The sequence below is a fragment of the Pelodiscus sinensis genome, chromosome 5, assembly GCF_052426305.1.
Source record: "Pelodiscus sinensis isolate ZL-2025 chromosome 5, ASM5242630v1, whole genome shotgun sequence".
In the NCBI taxonomy this organism is placed as follows: Eukaryota; Metazoa; Chordata; order Testudines; family Trionychidae; genus Pelodiscus; species Pelodiscus sinensis.
In genome coordinates, this window is record NC_143056.1 from 963,914 (window position 1) to 986,010 (window position 22,097).

A 22,097-nucleotide genomic window follows, 5' to 3' on the forward strand; every position below is an offset into this window, starting at 1 on the left:
ACCGTCGCTTCTACCCGCCGGCCCCGGGGAGAGCAGGGACCCGGCCCGCCGCGCCAGCGCGCACGGCCCCTCTCAGCCACCGGCTCAGCCGCGCGCTCTCCGGCTCCGCCTCGCCCCCTCCCCGGTTTGAGCAAAGGCTCCTCAACTGATTGGCTCCCTCGCCTCGCCGCGCCCCAGCCCCCACCCCGAGCGGGGCTGGGAGGGGGACCCGCCGCCGGCGCAGGTACCGCCGCTCCCGCCCCTGAGCGCCCCGTGGGGTCCCCTGTGGGCCAGGCCCCGGGCGCGCACTGCGCGCCTCCTGCGCCGCTAGCGCCCCAGGCGGCTGCTCCTGCGTGGCTTTCGGGCTGCGCCGCTGCCTGGTGCCGGTGCACCGGCGTGGGATCCCCAGCGCCAGCTCCGGGCCCGTGGCGGCCAACGCGGCGGGCTGGGTCAGTGGCCTGGCGAAGGCGGCGCAGGTCCCCCTGCACCCTCTGCCCGAACTCGGCCAGTGGCTGCCAGCTCCTCCGGCCGGGCCTGCGGGCAGGGCGCAGCGACACGCCCCCTCCCTGCCCACTGCTGCGCCAGCAGCGCCTCCCCGCGCTAGGGCGCAGCCGCTTTCTCACGCTCGCCCGGCAGCCTCCCTCAGTCCCGGCGCCCCGGCTCGCCGCGTCCCGGCTGGGCAGCGCTAGCCGGGTCCCCGCCGGCGCTGGCGAGCCGCCCAGCGCGCTCCTGTCCCTGCCCCGCCGGGGCTCGCAAGCGCGTCTCCGAATTAGCGGCGCTGGGGGCCGCTGCTGCGGCTGGAGCTGCCTTTCCCGGCTCCGTCGCGCCACCGCTCTTCCGGCTGCGGAGCAGGCGGCGGCTCGGGCTGGCACCAGGCTGCCGAGCCGCCTCCATGCAGCGGCGAGCCCCGCAGGTCCCGGGGGCCAGGCTGCAGCTGCCGGAGTTCGCCGCGGGGAGGATGGAGCCTGCCGCAGGCGCGGCGGAAAGGCGCAGGGACCCTGTGCAGCCAGCTGCGCCCCTCTGCAGCGCCCGGGAATCCGGCTGCTGCGCCTGAGCCGTCGCTGGCGGGTCGGGGCCCCTCGGCGGGGGGTGCATGGCTGCGCCGCGCACAGCTGGCCGGAGAAGCCCGCGGACGGAGCCTGGCTGCGCAGCGCGGCCGTAGCGCGCCAAGCGCAGGAAGAGCGCCCGCCCGGGCCATGGGCAGCAAGTCCCCGGCCCGCGGCGCGTCAGCCGGGGACTGAGCGGGCTCAGCGCAGGATTCTCCGGCGCCCAGTGCACGGGCGGCGCCAGGTGAGCGGCGCGGGACTAACGTGGCGCAGGTGCGCGGCAAGGTCAGCGGGGCGCGGCTCGGGGCCGGGTGGGGGCGGCGGGGTCTGGGTTGGCCGGGCTGCGCCCTGCCTGGTGTGCGCGGGGGGACCGCGCGGCTCGCTCCCTCCCTCCTCCCCCCGCCTGGCGCCGTGCGCGCCTGTGCAGCCGCCCGCCTCTGCCCGCTCCCCGGGAGCTGAGCCGCCGCTTCGCACCGGTCCCCCCGCCGGACCCGCGGGCGCCCGCCGCCGCCCGCCCGCCGGAGGATGCGTGTGCGGATCCGAGCCCGCGGGCGGAGCAGGGACCCGCCAGCCCGCCGCCAGCTCGCCGAGCGCGCCCGGAGCCCCCGCGCCACAGCTGCACCTGCCGGGGACCCGGCTCCGGCCGCCTCTTTCCCTCGCGGCGCCAGGTGAGGCGAGCCGGGCTCCGCGCTGCATTGCGGGCTGCGAGCCGGGCTGGGGAGCCGCGGGCGCCGCCAGTCTCGCTGCTGCGGGAGAGGAAGGGGGCGGGCTGTGTCCCCAGCGCAGGGGAGCCGGCCCCGCCCGGCGGGTCCTTCGGGTGCGGGCCTGTTGGGGCTGGAGCGTCCGGGCACGGTCCGGGCTCCCCGCGCGGCTCTCCTCGGGCCGGGGCTGGGCTCCGCTCCTGGGAGCGCCGGCCGGCTGCAGGGCTGGGGCTTGGGCAGGGCGCACCCGGGGGCCAGGGGACGCCCTCCGCCGCGGTCCTGCCAGCGGGAATGGCTCCGGCCGGTGCTGCCGCTTGGGGCCGCCGGGCGCTGGAGCCGCGGGCTGGGCTGGGGGAGGAGGGGCCGCGTCGGGCGGCTCCCCGAGCCTTGGAGCGCCCCTGGCTCCGGAGGGTCCATAATCCCGCTGCGCCTCCGGCTCCGTCTGCCCGGCGCTGCCGCTGCTGCCCGCCACGGCCCCGGCTGCACCGGGGGCTTCCCCGCGCCCGGCAGCTGCGCTTCTGCCGCTCTCCAGGCGAGGGCAGGGGCGGCCCGCGCTCCGCTCGGCTCCAGGCGGGGCTGCTGCAGGGCTGCGCGCTCAGGGGCGGGGGAGGGGGGAGGCCGAGGCCGGGCCCGGGGGGGCGGTAAACCGCGCGCCGCGCGCCTCCCCCCCCCGCGGCCCGGCGCCTCCTGCCTGCGGCTGCCCTGGGCCGGGGCTCGGGTGAGCCTCCGCAGACCGGCCGGGCTGGGCTGTCGCTCCCTGGGGACCGCCCTGCTGGGGATGCCGGGGCGCCGCTGCCCCCGTGCCGCTGCGCGGGGCCCCGGCCGGGCGGTGTCGGATTTAGAGCTGCGCAGGCTTTTCCCGTGCGCCGGGCTGGCGGCGGGGTCGGGGAGGGGCAGCGCGGAGCTTGGGCTCGGCTGTGGGACCCCAGCCCCGGGCGGTGCCTCTGGGGGCAGCCGCGAGTCGGGCTGGAGCCGGGTCGGAGCTGCCCCAGGGCCCGCAGGGGCTGCTGGCGGCGCTGGATAGGCCGGGGGGAGGCGCAGCTCGCAGGCGGGCAAGCCACAAGGGAGCGAAGCAGCCACGGGGAGGTGCCGGGGCTGCCCCCGGATCCGGGGTGCGGTATCTTCTCCGGCCTGCCGCTTCCGTTTGGCCTCGGCTGCTCCCCTCTCGCCAGTGAGCCCCTTGTGTGCTGCTTGAGCAGACAGGAGCCGCCCCCTCCTCCATGGGGGTCCCTGGCGAGTCTCTGCTGCCCCCCCCCCCCGGCTTCCTCGGTCTCGGGCATCCCTGCTGGGCCACTTGGCTCCGGGGAAGGGCCGGGGCTGGCCCTGCGGGGAGCAGGCTGAGGTCCCCAGGAGGCAATGGAAGCTGAGGCTGGTGGTGGTTCTGCAGCTGTTACCACTGAGTGGCAGGTGCCCCGAGGGCGCCCCCTTGTGTGGGAGTGTCCCTGCCCGGGAGTGCGGCGCAGGCCTGGGGCTAGCGCCCGGGGCGGAGCAGTGCCTGTGCGGTTTGTGCGCAGGGTGGCCAGGGCACTGGCAGGGACCCATGGGGGCTACGGAGGGTGCGTGACGGTCGGTAGCAGTGTTGGGTAGGGTGCTGAGTCCTTCCTAGCCGCGCTGGTGGGTCCTTGGGGCACAGGGCCGGGCCTGGCCCCCCGGGGAGCCGTCCCTGGGGCTGGAGGCTGCCCCTTTATGGGCCAGTCTGGAACCCAAGTCGCACATTTGAAGTGGTGCTCTCGGGAACAAGAGTGTCTGAAATGCCGGAGCAGGGGCCACACCAGCCGTCTGGGAGGCGTGCAGGCCCGGAGCAGCCTTCTCCCATGCTCTGCAGATCCACACTCGGAAACCTGCCCACTGGCCGCGCAGCTTTGGTTCTTTAGCAGCTCCCATTGGCTGTGGTTCGCCCTTTGCAGCCAAAGGGAAACCATGTGGGCCGGGCCGCTGCCTCACACAGCTGCTCTTGGCGGCAAAGGGCGAACCGGGGCCAATGGGAGCCAGGAGGCTCGGTGCCAGTAAATAAACAAGCCTGGGCGGCCGGTTAGCAGGTCTCTCAGAGTGGATCCCTGGACCACTTGGGAAAACGCCACCCTGGAGAGTGGCCTTGCTCCGGCCATGGCCCTTCGGCTTGTAACACGGCTAACAGTCGTCACTCGTCTCGGGTCATTCTCTGCCGAGGGGGCTGGTTTCCAGGTGCGGTAACTGGGCCTGGGTAGAACGTGCTGCAGTTGCATAGGCCCGACTGCTCCTGTCGGGGAGTCAAAAGGCCCACGGCTTCGCCTGGCCCTAAGCCATCAGCGCGAGCTCCGAGGCCTGGGAGTGGCAGTGCTGCAGGGGGGGGTACCTGATCTGCCCTGGGCAGTTTGGTACCAGGCTCGTTTTCAAATGAAAAACGTCCCCGAGGCCGTTCACTTCCGTGGCCTTGGTGCCCTTTGGGGCCTCGTACTGTATGTGCCCACGCGCTGACCGGCCTGGGCCATTCGGCCTTCGCGGAGAAGAGGAGAGATTGGGCATCACGGGAAGCGTAGCCCGGGAACTTTGGCTAAACACGTTTCCTTTCAGTAAGAGAAGCTGGGAGAACGTGTGAAGGGAGCAGGGGCAGTGGATTCCTGAGAGCAGCTTTCCTGGGTCTGGAGCCACTGGCGGGTGACCATGCAGGGGACCGATGTCTGAGCAGAGATGCGTGGCCAGGGTCTCTGCTGGCACATAGCGGCTGGTGAAGATCTAGGCGAAGAGAGTTTTTTAGAACACACAGAGACGCAGGCACCCCATCGGGTGGGGTATAGAAAGGGCTGCAGCACTGTGAGGAGCCCACGGCCTTCTGTAGACGATCGATACTTCATGTGCTTTAAGGCTTGATAACAGGTTCTGTTTTCGAGAACAACCTTTTGTCTACTATCTGAACAAAGCCCCAGACCAGAAAATCATTACGAGAGCTTTCTCATTAACAGGCCAGGCAGCCTCTGAGCCAAGTAGGGGAGGTTTGCCTAACTGCTGCTCTAGCATTTTTGGGAAACCATGTTCTGTGCATTACATAAAATGGTGCTACTTCCAGCAGCCACCACTGAATCTCTTGCACTCCAGCACGCTGCAATGTGTGCTCCGTGGCCGCACGGACAGGCTGAGGCTGCCGTTGAGCACTGCCCCATCCACGGGTCAACGTGCTGATGAGGCCATGGGATGATTCGGGGGACTAAGGGACTGGAGTGTGGCTTTCCAGCATATTAATCTTGGTTTCCATCTCCACGGTGTTTAGAAAATGAAAACTTGTTGTCATTGTGTCATTGAGAGCAGAGGAGAAATTTTGTTGATCAGAGACTCAACTGGAGATTGGGGCAAGTCTAAAAATCCAGATCTGAACCTTTGAGGGTCTAGGGATGGTTTTCCCTCCCATCCGTTTTGTAAGCAAAACCAAACCAGAATAGCAAACTCTCCCGAAGCTTCACATTCAATAATGAAACGTCCTTTCCACTTAGAAACTGGCGCTTCTCCCACCCTTGCTCTCTTGTCTCCAGTGCCCCCACCTTTGACAGGCCTGTTTGCAGCCTCAGGGCCAGCGAAGGACGGGCCCGCTCCTCTCCCCTGGATTTCTGCAGGCGCAGTGAGAGCCTTTCCCAAAGGTAGCGTCGCTGGGTTCCACCTGGAGCTCCCCTGCAAGTCCCGTGCAGGCTGATGCCATCAGAGCAGCGAGATAAAGGCTGGACCCTGTGTCTGGGGACTGACGCCAAAGGAAACCAGGCTTTGTTTCCTGAACAGACTGGGAGTTAGTGGCACTTTTGCTCCCTGGCTAGCGAGCGAGGGGTTAAACACCCCTCTCAGCGCTCAGCTCCAATCTATTGCCTGCACTGCCCTCCAGGCCTTTGTGGCTGCTGCAGGGGATTGTTAAGGTAACTGCTGCAGTGAATTGCTCCTGAAGAATGTAATTCTGAGAAGCAATCGGATCACTTATCAAGATACAAGTAACACTGATTATTTTTTCTTGGAAAGCGCAGGTGTGACAGACAGGGTCGGGAGCGGGCTCAGGACAGCCGCTCTGCACAAGCCACGGGTGATTCCTACGTCACCGGGAAGGACACGTCTCTGGTGGCACACGCAACCCGGGGGCCTTTCCAAAGAGCAGAGGGACCCTGGCAGGCCACACCGGGTCAGCTGTCCCTGCGGAGGGGCATGCAGCTTGCAGAGCAACGCTCCTCAGGGTAGCTAGCTCCAGGCGGGAGATCAGTCGGCATGAACAGTCACGCGTACGGAAAGGGGGGGGCTGCCCTCTGGCTTGGGGCCTGCTGTTCTAAGTGCTCACAGCTGCCCTTGAATTCAGGGGAGCTTCCGGGGGCTGATGATTAGGCCCAGTCTGGGCATCCCCCAACCCAGTAGGCTCGTGACCTCCCAAGGTCGCATGGGCACCTGGTCGAAGCTCTGGAGTCTGCGTCCCGGCCCCAGGTGGAGGATACGACGAACCACTGGAAGAGCCATTGCTCCGCCAACTGTAGAAGTTACTGGAAACAGTCTGAGCAGCTCCTCAGCGAGATGAATAAGGCAAAAGATGACTTGCCAGATAACTTCTTCATCAATGGTGGCAGCGTTGACTGACTCGATTCTGTGTGCCCAGCTGTAGCCCCAGGCCTCAGCAATCAGCTCCTGCCACTGTGACTCGACGTCCGGTCCCTGGTGTGTCGCGTTCCCCAGTGAGTTACTGTGTTACTCAGCGTTATTTAGCAGCAAACCGTTCTCTGAGAAGTAGATAACGAGGTAACTTTAAACGGGAGGTTTGGTGTGGAAAGGGCTCTCCAGCGTTCTCCCTGTAAATGATCCATCGTTCTGAGCCAGCGACAGATAAACTCCAGTTTTTCCTTTGCTTCAGTTCTGGTTTTGGCCACTTATGGGATGACCTTTGACTATTTCTTTCTACTTTCCTCAGCTGACCTGAGAGGGAAACCCCAGTGCAGTTAGGATGCTCGTTATGCTGCTAATAGAAACGCGGAGAGGAGTCAGGAGGCAGAGACCTCAACGGGAGCCTGTCGCAGGGACGGACTGGCATGCACTCTGATGTCCATGCACCCTGCTTAGCAGGACACTGGCACTGCTGGCCAATCAGGGACACGGCAATCACTCCTTTTGTGCTGCCCTGAGCATGCTTTGTAAGGGCAGCTGCATCGACAGCTTTTGGGACCCGTACTGTTCAATATCTTCATCAATGATGTAGATATTGGGATAGAGAGTACGCTTATTAAGTTTGCAGATGATACCAAACTGGGTGGGGTTGTGACTTCTTTGGAAGATAGGGACATAATTCAAAATGACCTTAGCAAGTTAGAGAAATGGTCAGAGGTAAACAGGATGAGGTTTAATAAAGAGAAATGCAAAGTGCTCCACTTAGGAAGGAACAATCAGTTCCATACAAACAAGATGGGAAGCGACTGTCTAGGAAGGAGCATGGCAGAAAGGGATCTAGGGGTCATAGTGGACCACAAGTTGAATATGAGCCAACAGTGAGATGCTGTTGCAAAAAAAGCAAATATGATTCTAGGTTGTATCAACAGGTGTGTTGTAAGCAAAACTCGTGAAGTCATTCTGCCGCTCTACTCTGCACTAGTTAGGCCTCAGCTGGAGTACTGTGTCCAGTTCTGGGCGCCACATTTCAAGAAAGATGTGGAGAAATTGGAAAGGGTACAGAGAAGAGCGACAAGAATGATTAAAGGTCTAGAGAACATGACCTATGAAGCCAGGCTTCGTGAACTGGGCTTGTTTAGTTTGGAAAAAAGAAGATTAAGGGGGGACATGATAGCGGTTTTCAAATATCTAAAAGGGTGTCACAAGGAGGAAGGAGAAACTTTGTTCCTCTTGGTTTCTGAGGACAGGACAAGGAGTAATGGGCTTAAAGTGCAGCAGGGGAGGTTTAGATTGGACATTAGGAAAAAATTCCTAACTGTCAGGGTGGTCAAATATTGGAATAAATTGCCAAGGGAGGTGGTGGAATCTCCCTCTCTGGAGATATTTAAGAACAGGTTAGATAGACATCTGTCAGGGATGGTGTAGGTGGAGCTTGGTCCTGCCTTGAGGGTGGGGGGCTGGACTCGATGACCTCTCGAGGTCCCTTCCAGTCCTATTATTCTATGATTCTATGACAGCTCTGGCATGGCTCCCCGTGGCACTGGGGCAGGGCGGACCCCTGTGTTTGCAGCGCTGTTATGGGCCAGGCGGGCGGGGAGGAGGCTGCTCCGCTCCCACTACTGTATGTCACAGTTGGGTTCAATTGTCACTTGTCAGCTCTTACATTCCTGGGGGGGGAGGAGGCAATTCCAGTCCCAACCCCCCTGGCCAGCAGGGATCAAGTTCTGGTCCCAGCAGGTCTCCCTTCGCCAGGGAATGCCCCGTTGCTCTCACCCACCCGGCGCATGAGCAATCAGCTGCCTGGCAGACCTCGCCCTGTGCCCCGGGGCTGTGCTGTGCAGGGAGACTCTGCCGGCCAGGCCCCAGCGCCTCCGGCCTGGTGCTCCTCCATCTGGACTGGGGTGGCTGGGTTGGATGTGAGGGGTGGGGTGAGCACGCTGCCCTGGCAGCTCCTGCACGGACTCAGTACAGGAGCACGGCTGACAAGTGCAGCCCGAGCCTCCCATGGCATCTGGATCTTCCCGGAAATGCGAACGCCTTGGGGAAAGGCCCAGCTCTCCCCCACTGGCGCCCTTCTCCTCGGCGCACGGCTGGGCCAGGGAATGCCGGCCAGGTCCAGAGGGAAGCCCTCCGAAGACGAGGAATGCCCGAGAGCCGGCTGGCTGGCTGACCCCGTCCAGTGCCACACCCACGTGCCTCACGATACAGGCGCACGGGCAGCCCCCCGGCGCATTCTCGGTCGCTGCGCGGGATGAGCCGTTCTCGTTTCACGAGGGGCCAGCTCGTGGCTTGAGTGCACCTTGTTCGTGCATGGCTGCGGACTGCGGTTAAGGCCCTTAATCCACCTGGTGCTGCAGACAGAATTGTTAATTTCCTCGATGGCTTTTCCGCAGCAGGGCTGACGTGCTTCACAGGCCTGCCTGGGTTTCTCCTCCCTCCGCCCTGGAGTAGCTGGTAGCAGTGGTAGGTTGTCACCCTCTGATTGGAGCAGAGGGGCAGGTGACGCGTTGCCAGTGGCTCTGACTGGTGTTTGCTGGAGGTTCCACTCCAGACTGGAAAGGGAGTTTGCTTTAGTGGGCCCAGACCCTACTGTCCCTATTGCTCCGAGTCCGACTCTTCTGCCAGCCGCTGTCCTTTCTCCCAGCCCCATAGCCACAAAGGCTCTGTCCCAACCCAGCCCCTTTCCTCCAGCCTGTCCCTCTGTGCCCAGATCCGGCCCCTGCCCTTCTTCACTCCAAGCAGATAAAGAATCCTCATACTGGAAGGAACCTTGAGAGGCATCAAGTCCAGTCCCCGGCCCTCACGGCAGGACCCAGCACCCTCTAGAGTGTCCCTGCCAGGCGTCTGTCCAACCTCCCTCCTCCACCCTTTTCCATACTTGCAAACAGTTCTGATATCCCCTCTCCGTCTTCTCTTTTCTAAATTCTTCTTGCCCTTAGCTCCTATGGGAGTGCGGGCCACCAACCATTTCTTTCCAGGCCTCTCTGGTTTGTGCCACTTTTCCTAATTCTTGCCAGCTTTTGCCCATTTTCCTCACATTCACATCAGGGTCTCTTCTCCAATTATTCATTGGCCTTCCTCCTCCCCTTTTCCCTGTGGGTTCCCGGGTAGGGATTGTCTGGTAATGCTAGTTGGTGGCTTACGTACTGCCTGGGCTGTCTTGCCTAACTCCCACATTGTTCGCACAGTCCAGGTGCCTATTCTGGAAATTTTTCTTGCTGAAAGAAGGGGAATTGGCAGTTCAGTGTCCTTTTGGGTTTGGCTGCCCCGCATCGTAATTCCTCGAGGACCCTGTTTAGTCCAGGAAGGCTGGCTTGCCATTCACATTGAAATTGATGAGGTTTTTGGAGCATGTCTTTATTTTTACAGGATGGGGTTGCTAGCCCCATGCCCAACCCTCCTTAGTTGCCTCTTACGACGTGCTTGGAAGGGTACAGAGGTCTTATTCTTACTTCCCTATAGAGCCCAGGAAATCTCACAGGGTCTTTTCTAATTCAAACAAACCCAGTTCTTTGAGTCTTCTCCCAAAAGTCATATCTTCTAGACCATGGGTTCCCAAACTGGGGGGACGTGAAGAAATTCCAGGGGGCACGTGGGGTGACTCAGTCCCCCCCCCCCCATATCAAGTTTTGCTGCCCCAGTCAGTTCCTTTTTTTTTTTTTTGCTCAACAAGTTTTGTTGCTTTTTGGGGGGTGGAGTGGAGAAGGGTTTTTCAAAAATCAAAAAGAGGGCGTGATGCCGAAAAGTTTGGGAACCACAGCTCTAGACCTTTAATCATTCTGCAAAAGCAGAAAGTGGCGAGGAGTCCTGTGGCACCTTATAGACTCACCCAAGTGTTGGAGCAGAAGCTTTCGTGGGCAAAGACCCACTTCGTCAAATGCGTGTCATGGAAATTTCCAGAGGCAGGTATAAATATGCAGGCCAGGATCAGGCTGGAGATGACGAGGTGGATCCAATCAGGGAGGATGAGGCCCACTTCTAGTAGCTGATCTGGAGGTGTGAATTCCCAGAGAGGAGAAGCTGCTTTTGTAGTTAGCGAGCCATTCACAGTCTTTGTTTAATCCTTAGCTGATTGTGTCAAACTTAAAGATGAACTGGAGCTCAGCGGTTTCTCTTTGAAGTCTGGTCCTGAAGTTTTTTTGACTTCTCCTGTCTTGCTCACAGCACTCCTGTTAATAAAGCCCAGAATGTTTGCTTGGTTTTGCAAGTGTCTCACTGTTGACTCGCTTTTAGCTTGTGGTCCTCTCTGACCTCTAGATCCCTTTCACGGTTCTCCTTTCTAGTCGTGCAAGAGCAGTTCCTGGCCTGCCGTAGAAAGGCTCCCGGAAGTGTCTGTCAGTCGATGTTTTAATATCATCATCCGTTCCAGGTCACGCAGGGTCCCTTCGATGTCGCATTGGGTCACGTAGGGGCCTTTCCGTGTCACACGGGGTCCTTGCCACGTCGCATTGGGTCATGCAGGGGCCTTTCCGTGTCACACGGGGTCCCTGCCACGTCGCATTGGGTCACGCAGGGGCCTTTCCGTGTCACACGGGGTCCCTGCCACGTCGCATTGGGTCATGCAGGGGCCTTTCCGTGTCACACAGGGTCTCTTCTGCGTTGCATTGGGTCATGCAGGGGCCTTTCCGTGTCACACGGGGTCCCTGCCACGTCGCATTGGGTCACGCAGGGGCCTTTCCGTGTCACACGGGGTCCCTGCCACGTCGCATTGGGTCACGCAGGGGCCTTTCCATGTCACACGGGGTCCCTGCCACACTGCACAGGGGCCTTTCTGCATGGCTCGTGGCCCCGGTATCTGTGCGTCTGGGTTTGCGTTGTGGACACAGGCTGGGCGGTGCCTTGTGCAGGTGGAGCCGCAAAGTGGATGATTTACTTTCTCTCCAGGCAGCAGGTCAGTGCTGCTCAGACCCGCTGAAAGCCAGTGCGTGCTGGGCGTCAGAGGAGCAGGATGAACTCGGGCCCCCTGGCCCAAAGGAGTGCTCCCAAGCCAGCCAAACCAAGCAGGGAAATGGAGTTTGACGCTGCCTGTCAGGAGAGCCGCCTCTGAAATCCTGGGTGGAGTCTGGGGCACAGGCCTGCCTCCCTACAAGTTAGCACAGACTGTCCGGGTGCAGGGTGTCTCCTGGCACGTAGCAATGCTGGATGGGGCTAGAGTTTGTGGGGCGGAGAAGCAGACTGTGATCCTTTCTACCACCCTGGCCCCACACCGGGCAGCCTCGGCATCCCACGGCCCAGGTCTCTGTGCCGATTGTGCACGGCCTGGTGCACAGGTGCCTGGGGGGGAGGCTGGGGATGAGCTGCAGCTGCAGGAGCCCTGGTACCGCTGTTCTTGGAGCTGCAGGTGCAGCCTGGCAAGCTGGCTCTGGGGGTGGGGTTGGTTCTCATGGCTTCCTAGATTTCAAGGCGGGGGGGGGGAGGGCTTCTGTTTATCTCCCGGCGGCCTGAGGGTAACCTCTAAGGAATGGTCGGGCAGCTCCCCCAGAGCAACAGCCAGCCCCAGACCTCATCCGTCAGGGAGACCCCCCCCGTGCTCCCCCTGTGTTTCGGGTAAATTGCTCAGGGGTTCGTTCTCGCACCAGGACAAATGGGAAACTTCCCCACCGCCCTGGGCTCCCTTTGCGCGGTGCCCCGTCGCCATGCTCTGGGCGGGGCAATCTCGCATGTGAATGAATTCAGCCAGGCATGTGAGCCCTTCCCCCACCCCGTCCACCCTCCAAGGCCCCTCTCCCGGGGCCTCGCTTGGGGTCTAGTGAAGCTGGGGAGTAGCGACCCCGACACGTGCCCTGCTGCTCGCGGGCAGGGCCACGGAGAATTGCTCCGAGTGGGGACAGGAGGGGGTTGGGGCACGTACAAGGCTCGTTGTGGGCAACACTCGTGCTGTTTTCCCTTCGCCAGCGCACAGCACTGGAGCTGCTAGGTACAGCGCGAGCGGCTGCGTCTGATTGTTTTCAGGGTGTAAGGGCAAACGTGTGCAGAATACAGAGCGAGCGAGAGAGTGAGCGAGCTCTTTTTTAGCATAGCGTCGTATCTCCCGGGGGCGCTGAGCATCGCGGGGCGCCTGCCTCGACTCCACTGCCCGCGTGTCACCATCGCGCTGACGCAGGCGGGAGCTGACTATGGCTCTGTGTCTCGCTGCATTCCCAGGGTCCAGTCTTCGTGGGATTCCTGGCTCCACTGACGTCTGAGGCCCTGATCCAGCAAAGCACTTACACATGTTCTGAACCACATCAGTGATCCTGTCGCGGTCCATGGGACTATGCACAGGCCGAAAGGTCGGAGCCCTGTCAAGTCTGCACAGTTCTGCCCCGGGTCCCCCACACCTGCTGGGGCGCTGCACTGTCCCATGCGGTGGCACCGAGACCACTGTCAGAGAGAAAGCGTGAGTCTGCTGGCTCTTAGCTCCTGTGGCAGGCTCAGAGGTCCCAGTTTTGGTTCTGTCTGTGGGCAGTATGCCTTGGTCCTGCAAACACCTTAGCATGTGCCTCAGTTTACCCACAGAAGTGGTGCTCTAGGCTTCGATGCAATACATGTTCCTGTGTTTTTGCAGGGTCAGGCCTTGGGTTACAGATTTTTGGTTATAACAAATGCAACCGGATGGTGTGAATCCAGGGTATCGGCATTGCTGTGTGCTAGAGAGGCACTAAGACCTGAAAGCTTATTTTCCAAAGCAGCTGGATTGAAGATCCTTTAAAAGTAACAAATAAAACTTCCTACCAAACTTTGGCTTTCCAGGGGCTAGTAACAGGTAATATGAAATTGCAGAGGCTAGAAATGTGGGATGCAGGGATTTTGATTTCAAAAACAGTTTTGCTGAAGCAACTTCATAGAACAAGCTTCATTCATTTATTTATTTTCCTTTAAATGAATTTCCGTCTCGGAACGGGCTGCTGATTAATAGCCCTATATGTGAAGCTTTCTATCCGTTCTGTTTACCAGGCGGAAGTTCAGGTCACTCCTAAAAATAACAGATGATTTGTAAATAGCCGTAAATTGCCAACGATTTCCAAGAAAATTCATTAAACAAATATTTTGAAATAGCTTTTCTATTACGGTGGCACCCTGAAGCAAGCAGAGTCTATGACACACTCCTGTTTTTCTCGGACTGTCAGTCAGGCTGCATTGTCAGTGTTAGCTCTGCTCTTTTGTGTCACAACCTTCCCGTTATTTAAGGGTCTGCTTTGTATTTTTTGCTCTCGGTTAAGCTCTTGTTGATGGAGACAAACAGCTGAACTAAGTAAACAGAACTCCTTGTAGGCAGCAATGAGAGACCCAGGTCCATCTAGTTGCACTGTATTTGAAATTAATCTGCTTCATTAAGATAACCACCAGTGAAATCCTGGCCAGTGAAATGCTGTCAGGACGCCCCAAGCACAAGGCTGACGTAGACTCATTGCCAAGCTGGGCGTACGTGGAATCCAATATTCAGATGGTCCCCTGATGTTCAGTGATGCTTCCTTGACGTATGTCAGAAGCATTCAGAGCGGGAAGGAGACAGGACGGGCGCGGAGGGTGACCGCATTAGGGTGATCACATAAATCATAGCGGGGAGCTTTGCAGCACATTTCTCCTGGGGGACGAAAGGAGCGCAGCTCGGGGGAGGAGCCTGCGTATCGTCCTGGGAGCAGATCACGTCCGCCTGCTGGCCGATAAGAACAGCCCATGTCGTGTGCTGAAAGGGGAATGAACCTGGCCAGCAGCAGGAGCCTTTCCCTCCGTCACGTGCCAGGAGTGGGCATCGCACTTGAATACCCCTGGAGAAGCATGTGTAGCATCAGTGCGTTGACAGCGCACTCGGCCCGGACCTGCGGAACGTGCAGAAACGAAGTACCAGTACCTCTTGGCTGTCTGCCGCCTCTCCGGAATAGACACTTTTGTCCTGCATCAAATGTTTCTCTTCAGTCAGTGACTCGGGCTGGCGCCCGTCTGACCCCCCGCAACTGCATAAGAGTGAACCAGACCCGGGAAGTTGGGTTTTGGTTGTTTTTTGCCAAATGCCCAGGCACCAGCTACTTGCATGATGCAGGCTGAGGCCAGCTGATCCCTGGCATAGCTCAAAGCAACCCCCCGTTCCATTCAGTTTGGTACGACAATTACTGCACGTGCAGACACCGAGGCTGTGGGGCATTGACTCTTTCCATAGGACTTTGCTCCTCTTTCTGGCTCATGCCTGCAGGGGTCGGGGCATCCTGGTGGGGTCTGGCTGCTAAGCCCATTGGTGGATGACGCCACTTGAGCGGGAGGGGCAGTCTCTGTTTGTTAAGTAATCCCAGGCTAAGTCAATTAGTGACAGGCAGCCATGACCCGGTGGTGCCAGGATGCAGAACCGGGCCAGACCAAGTCCAGAGCTGGGCTTCCGACGCAGCTCCTGCCAACTGGCCAGAGCCAGATTCTCTTCTGGCGTCTGAATCAAAATGGCAGACCCGTCAAGGGAAGGGCTTATCCCGAGCGGGCCGTACCGCTGGCCTCCCGTGGGGCCCGTCAGCCCTCCCACTCAGGGGCTGCTGCTTTCTGGATGGAGGAGCCACCTGTCTCCGGGCGCCTGAGGCCCCCTGGCTCTTCTCCGGTAACACAGGAGGGTTCTGGGAGCACCGCCAAAAGGGTCAGTTCAGGGCAATTGCGCGGCGACAGGGCTACTGGCAGCCCAAGCCGGGGGTGCTCCACTGTAAGGCACCAGCCAGTCACCAGCAGCACGTCTGTTCACCCCGCTGGCTAGCAAGAGTCCGTACTAACAGCTCCTCCAGACACGCCAGTTCTACCGGGCCACCACTGCCACGCCCTGGGCAGGGGAGAGCTTGAGGAAAGCAATCTCACCAGGTCCCAGAGGTGGTTCTGATCCCAAAGGACCAGCCACGTCTCAGGGCAATTTACCACGTGGATGTTAGCCAACACCAATCTGCTGGCCAGTCCCTTAGTATCTAAAATCAGGAGGGAGGGAGGATCATTGAAGGGCTCAATACACGCACCAGTTGCAGCAGGCTTGTAGCAGAATTGGAATGATCTGCTGGTTTAAATCAAGTCTCTGGAACAGATCCGCCATTGCGATGGGCCATCAGTTCTATGCTTCAGTTCATAGCAAAGATCTTCCACTGGTGATGAGCCGGACTGAAAACAAATGGAGGAACCTCCAGGGTTCCTAGGCCAAGTGGAGAGATTCCCATTGCTCCCTGTGGAAAAATACAGCCACGGAATTCCAGGGCAGAATGAGATCAGGTCATTTTGAATTTTTTAACGAAAAAGGAGACACCCATAATAGCCAGGGGGCCATGGCACTTACCAGCATCCGCACCCACTGGAGTTTAGGTCTCCCAGTGACTAACCTTTTGGTCAGACTGTCCCTGGGTCTCATTCGGTGATTTGGGGCAGAAAACCCATCTGGAGCGGAGAATTCTTTTGATGATTTGAGAATTCCATTGTCTGAGGGCGTTCCCATTCTACTAGCCCGCCTGTGCCTCTCCTGGTCAGTGTGCACAGGGCAGGGGTATTAGACATGCATGTTCCAGCCCGGAGATGTGGATAGACGGGTGGAGATGTGCAAACCCCCGTTCATCAATGTGGCACTGGGAGTGTGACGGGCTTTGTGGTGAAATGACAGTGATCTGCAGTCCCTGTGCTTCTCCAGCAACGGCGCCATTGTGACTGCGACCCCTGGGGATAGGCATTGCTCCGGTACCACAGTCTGGGCGGGCTGGACTAGCCGGGCCCTTTGGGAATGTGTCTGTAAAGGGGCAGGCAGGAAACGCCCCTTTATCCCTCATTCACCAACCGGCAAGCTCCATAAACCGGCATCTCGGATCAGCACAGAAGGCCCGGTCATTAGTGCGGTTGTTGTGCGCCGAACCGGTTGGGGGGGGGGGGGCTCTCACTCCCGGTGTTCAGCCCAGTCGTTAGTGCGGCTGTTGCAGGCCGAGCCAGCTGTGGGGGGGGACGACGACTCTCACTCCCGGTGTCCAGCCCAGTCGTTAGTGCGGCTGTTGCAGGCCGAGCCGGCTGTGGGGGGGGGGACGACTCTCACTCCTGGTGTCCAGCCCAGTCGTTAGTGCGGCTGTTGCAGGCCAAGCCGGCTGTGGGGGGGGGGGGATGACTCTCACTCCTGGTGTCCAGCCCAGTCGTTAGTGCGGCTGTTGCGGGCCAAGCCGGCTGTGGGGGGGGGGGGGGACGACTCTCACTCCCGGTGTCCAGCCCAGATGTTAGTGCGGCTGTTGCAGGCCGAGCCGGCTGTGGGGGGGGGGGGATGACTCTCACTCCCGGTGTCCAGCCCAGTCGCTAGTGCGGCTGTTGCGGGCCAAGCCGGCTGTGGGGGGGGGGACGACTCTCACTCCCGGTGTCCAGCCCAGTCGTTAGTGCGGCTGTTGCAGGCCGAGCCGGCTGTGGGGGGAGGGGACGACTCTCACTCCCGGTGTCCAGCCCAGTCGTTAGTGCGGCTGTTGCAGGCCGAGCCGGCTGTGGGGGGAGGGGACGACTCTCACTCCCGGTGTCCAGCCCAGATGTTAGTGCGGCTGTTGCAGGCCGAGCCGGCTGTGGGGGGAGGGGGGGGACGACTCTCACTCCCGGTGTCCAGCCCAGTCGTTAGTGCGGCTGTTGCAGGCCGAGCCGGCTGTGGGGGGAGGGGCGGGACGACTCTCACTCCCGGTGTCCAGCCCAGATGTTAGTGCGGCTGTTGCAGGCCGAGCCGGCTGTGGGGAGGGGGGGACGACACTCACTCCCGGTGTCCAGCCCAGTCGTCAGTGCGGCTGTTGCAGGCCGAGCCGGCTGTGGGGGGGGGGGATGACACTCACTCCCGGTGTCCAGCCCAGTCGTTAGTGCGGCTGTTGCAGGCCTTGCCGGCTGGCGGGGGGGAGGGGCTGGCTCACTCCCGGTGTCCAGCCCAGTCGTTAGTGCGGCTGTTGCAGGCCGAGCCGGCTGGCGGGGGGGAGGGGCTGGCTCACTCCCGGTGTCCAGCCCAGTCGTTAGTGCGGCTGTTGCAGGCCTTGCCGGCTGGTGGGGGGGAGGGGCTGGCTCACTCCCGGTGTCCAGCCCAGATGTTAGTGCGGCTGTTGCAGGCCGAGCCGGCTGGGGGGGGGGGGGGACGACTCTCACTCCCGGTGTCCAGCCCAGTCGTTAGTGCGGCTGTTGCAGGCCTTGCCGGCTGGCGGGGGGAGGGGCTGGCTCACTCCCGGTGTGCCCTTCAGGTAGCTCCATGTCCCTGCTGCTCGTGGGGGAGACGTGGCCAGGCAGCAGCCCCCCCTTTCCTGAGTGCCAACTCCCCTGGCTGGGACCTGCAGCCCGCAGAAGCTGTGGGGGAGGGGGTGCCTGCAGAGAGCGTCCTTCTGCCATTCAGCACCTCGAGCCTGTCCCGGGCCCCACACCCTGCGGGACCGGCGCTCCCTCGGAGCCTGCGCCCAGTAGCCCCTGCCCACACCGCCCCCCAGCTCCCCGGCGTTTCAGTGTGCTGCCCCCTCTGACAGCGGGGCATTCTCTCTGGACATCTCACCGCTCTGAGCAGTGTCCTTCGGCCTGTAGCATCCAGACCCCGCCCCTCGGCAAGGCAGGGCAAGGGAGCCAGGCATTGGAGCGAGAACTCGTGTGGAAGCTGCTGAATGAATTACCTTCGGTTTCCCCCATTGACTTTCCTACCTGCCTTCTGCCCACTCGCCTCTGTGCCAAGTAACAATCCCAGGCCCCCACAGTGCTCCTGCCGCTCCGCGCTATTGAAGGGGCGTGAGCACAAACCCCGGCCGTCTGCATGAGATGGGTGAGCTAGAGAGCCTGGTGTTCAATAGGGACACTGAGTGCAGACACACCACGGAAACGTGGCGGAGTGGGACTAATCAATGGGACGCAGTCGTACTCGAGAGCAAACGATGCTGTAACTCGCCCACCTCGCCAGTTGCAAAGGCAAGAGCAGAATCCTGGGCTGGTGCTCTGCTCCACACTGCCTGGTGCCTGCACACAGGGCACTGACCTTGGACAATAGAGAATATTAGAGAGTTGTCATGAACCCTGAAAATCCCCATTGTTCCCAGCCTGACAGGTCCCCAGCCGCTTAATGGTGCCTCACAAACCCACTGGCCTGCTCTGCTAGGGTCATGCTGCCCGTCAGTGCAGCGGGGGATGACAGTCGATCCTACTCTGATGCCTGGCGTGCGCACATAGGCTTGTGTGGCATGCGGGGCTGGCTGGTGCTGCTCCTGGATGGCCGGTGGAACTCCCTCCCTCATGACGTCACTGCTCCTGAAAAATGCAATGTACCAAACGAGGGCTGAGAAAACAGTGGGGCCAGACCATCAGACATTTTCTTCCCGGCATATCCGTATTATTTTACGTCTGCATTCTTTTCTTTGGAAGATAGCTTGGATTGCTGTTTGGGAAGGGGGAAGGACCAGGTCAGTCGATTATTTGGGCTGGGGGTGAGGAGAGTAATAAGCACATCGTGAGTGTCTGATGTCAACCATCCCGTTGTCAGTGCAATTGCCAAGCGCCCCAGTTCCAGACACAATGTCTGCGTCAGCTCCGGCAGCGGGTCAGCATGTTCTCCTAAGCCGCCCTGTGATTTGTCAGTAAGTGATTGTTGCTTTTGCTTGAGCGATTATGCATATTTCCCTAGTAATGCAGATTGTGCACGTTGCGCTGCTCTATTATGACGTGTTGTTGGGCCGGGCAGACCTGACAGCCGATGCCTTCTGCGGTTGGGGCGGGCCTTTCTCATTTTCTTGGGTTTCATTCCTGAGAGGCACCAAACTTGGCAGGGAAATCGCTTGTCTTTGAAAACAATTGTTTCCAATATGGTCCCCGCTGCGGCCTGGTGGCGTGCGTGTGCCAAGGGCGTCGCTGTGTTGAGAGGAAAGGCAGATTTGCAAACCAACAGGATCCTGTAGAATACTTGGGTTCCAAATAGCAAAGCAGCTCCTTTCGAAATCTCGGCTGTGCCAGCAGCCAAACATGCTCAGCTCCCCGGGGCAGAGAGTTGGTCTGACTTGGCCATCTTATACTAAATACCTTGCCCACGGCTTAGCTCAGCAGTAAATGTGCGTCCAATGCCAGCGACGGTGGCCACACGTGCTGGCTACACTTCCTGTTGTCTGCTGCGTGCGTGTGCATGTTGTCCTGTTCTGCTCACACCGAGAGTCCCGCCTGGAGGTGGGGGAGTCGTCACTTGGCCTCTAAGGCACATCAATGACATTCTCACCTACCCGCACGTGAAGGGTGCTCCTGCCGGGCGATATTTCTGTTGTGATTGTGAGGGGTTTTGTGGCACCAGTACTGCGCACAGCGTGTTGCTGTGACTGGGACAGACACACACACTGAAGTGGGTCTCCCTGGATTCTAGCACCACCAGTGCCGGGCAGGCCAGTCTGTTATGGGAGCCTGAGGCCGATTGTCTAGACATGAAATGTAGCATTGCAGTGGTCAGGTTCGAAAGCCCAAGTTGGTGGGGATGGAACGACAGGAAACGGTGCAACGAGTGTGTCCCGGGGGGGGTTACCGGTTCCTCAGCCGAGGACTCTGCACACAGTGCCTGGTGCTCTGTGACTCCCCTCACTGCCCCGAGAGCTCCGTGCTGGGCTCTGTATTGCACTTCTTGTGAATGGCTGTTAAGTGGGACGTTGCAGGGACGTTGCAGGGACGTCCATGGCACGCCCTCCGCTGGCCACCGCTCATTCCTCACCTGCCACTCGTCTGCCCCTGCTCTGTCTCTCCTTCTCTTCCCGTCCTGCCCCAAGCCCTTTGGGACTTGCAGGAGGAAGGAGACACTGCTCTCCCCCTCCTGAGAGGGCTGTAGCCTCAGGATGTGGGACTGAGAAAGCTGCATTTGTCTGGAACAATGGCTGGGCACAGCAGTTTTCAGGTGTCTAAAAGGGTGTCATAAGGAGGAGGGAGAAAACTTGTTCATCTTGGCCTCTGGGGATAGAACAAGAAGCAATGGGCTTAAACTGCAGAAAGGGAGGTTTAGGTTGGACATTAGGAAAAAGTTCCTAACTGTCAGGGTGGTTAAACACTGGAATAAATTGCCCAGGGAGGTTGTGGAATCCCCATCTCTGGAGATATTTCAGAGTAGGTTAGATAAATGTCTATCAGGGATGGTCTAGACGTGCTTGGTCCTGCCATGAGGGCAGGGGACTGGACTTGATGCCTCTCGAGGTCCCTTCCATTCTAGTATTCTATGATTCTGTGATTCTGGAGCCATTGGTGCACTGGCAGCCCTGCCTGCTGCCGTGGGGACAGATATGAGGAGCCTCGTTCCCTGCCTCAGGGGTCTGGAGCTCCCAGCAATCCCCTGGCACAGGGAAAGTGGCCTGGGAAGGATGGAGCTGGGGAGAAAGGGATTTGTGGAGGGGGGACCCACAGCAGGCGTGCGAGTAGCTGAGGGGGGAAGGGTGAATCTCGACCTGCTCTGCAGCGGTCGGAGGGCGGGGCGAGTTCTGCAGCTCACTTGCTTTGAGAGATGAGGTAGCAGGTTTCTTGCTGGTGGCAAATGCTGAGGTGGGTTCTTGGGTGGGCCAGGAGAGGCAGGGATGCTGCCGGGCTCTGCCAGAGTCCGGGATTGTGGGGGGAGTGGAGCATGAGGCTCATAGCCCCTTGGATGCCGGGTGTGTCTTCCTAGGGTCCAGTCAGACTGATGAGCAAGTGGCTCTGCAAACAGGACTGCTCCGTTTCTCTTTCCCGCCAGTCCCTGGGTAACTCGGTGCGGGCAGGCCGGAAGGGCGGTTCCTGTGTCTGGTGCTAAAGGAAGAGATGGGTGCCGAGCAGGCAGAGCACACTGGTCTCAAGATGGCATTGCAGAGCAGCTGTCTGCTGCAGAAGACAAGCTTTGGTTGGCATGGCCAGTGGCTGTCCAGCACTGCATAGCTGAGCCCGGCCGGGAGGAGGAGGCCCCGGAGGTCAAGGAAGAAGCTTTTCAGAGCTAAAGGAAAAGTTGGGGTCATCATAAGAGTAGTCAGACTGGGTCAGGCCAAAGGTCCGTCTGCCCAGTGTCCTGTCTGCCCACAGTGGCCAGTGCCAGGTGCCTCAGTGGGAGCTAACAGAACAGGGAATCCTCACGTGATCCCTCCCCTGTCACCATTCCCAGCCCCTGACAAACAAAAGCCAGGGACGCCATTCCTGCCCGTCCCGGCTAATAGCCATTGATAGACCCAACCTCCACAAATTTATCTAGCTCTTTCTTGAACCCTGTTAAAGTCCTGGCCTTCACAACATCCTCTGGCAAGGAGTTCCACACATTGACTGTGCACTGCATGAAGAAAAAACTTCCTTTTGCTTGTTTATTTAAAATGTGCTGCCTATTATTTAATTTGGTGACTCCTAGTTCTTGTGTCATGAGAAGCAATAAATAACACTTATTTACTTTCTCTACACTAGTCATGATTTCACAGACCTTTACCATCTCCTCCCTTAGTTGTCTCCTTTCCAAGCTGAAAAGTTACAGTCTTATTAATTTCTTTTCATATGAACACCATTCTTTATCCCTAATAATTTGTGTTGCCCTTTTCTGAACCTTTTCCAATTCCAATCTATCCTTTTTTGAGAGGCGACCACTTCTGCACGTAGTATTCAAGGTGTGGATGTACCATGGATTTATATAGAAGCAAGATATCTAAAGATATTTTCTGTCTTATTGTTGGTCCCTTTCTTAATGATTCCCAACATTTTATTTGCTCTTTTGATTGCTGCTGCACATTGAGAGAACTATCCACAGTGAGTCCAAAAGATCTCTCCTGAATGATAACGGCTAATTTAGACACCATCATTTTGTAAGTATAGTTATATTTCCCAATGCACATTATTTTGCATTTAT

The 22,097-nt window shown here is 59.4% G+C and overlaps 1 protein-coding gene across 5 annotated transcripts in view; it reads left to right on the forward strand.

Moving 5' to 3' along the window:
- The first annotated feature begins 1,131 nt into the window (after nt 1–1,131).
- Nucleotides 1,132–22,097, forward strand: part of LRFN5 (leucine rich repeat and fibronectin type III domain containing 5) — a 139,452-nt gene continuing 118,486 nt past the window's right edge. For 2 of the 5 annotated variants that reach the window (XM_075926118.2, XM_075926112.2), the window contains exon 1: nt 1,172–1,310. The gene's annotated coding sequence lies outside the window, so the exon portion shown is untranslated. Of the gene's footprint in view, nt 1,311–1,336; nt 1,694–22,097 lie in introns of those variants that run through there. The other 3 variants (XM_075926113.2, XM_075926114.2, XM_075926115.2) reach the window with 3 other exon arrangements.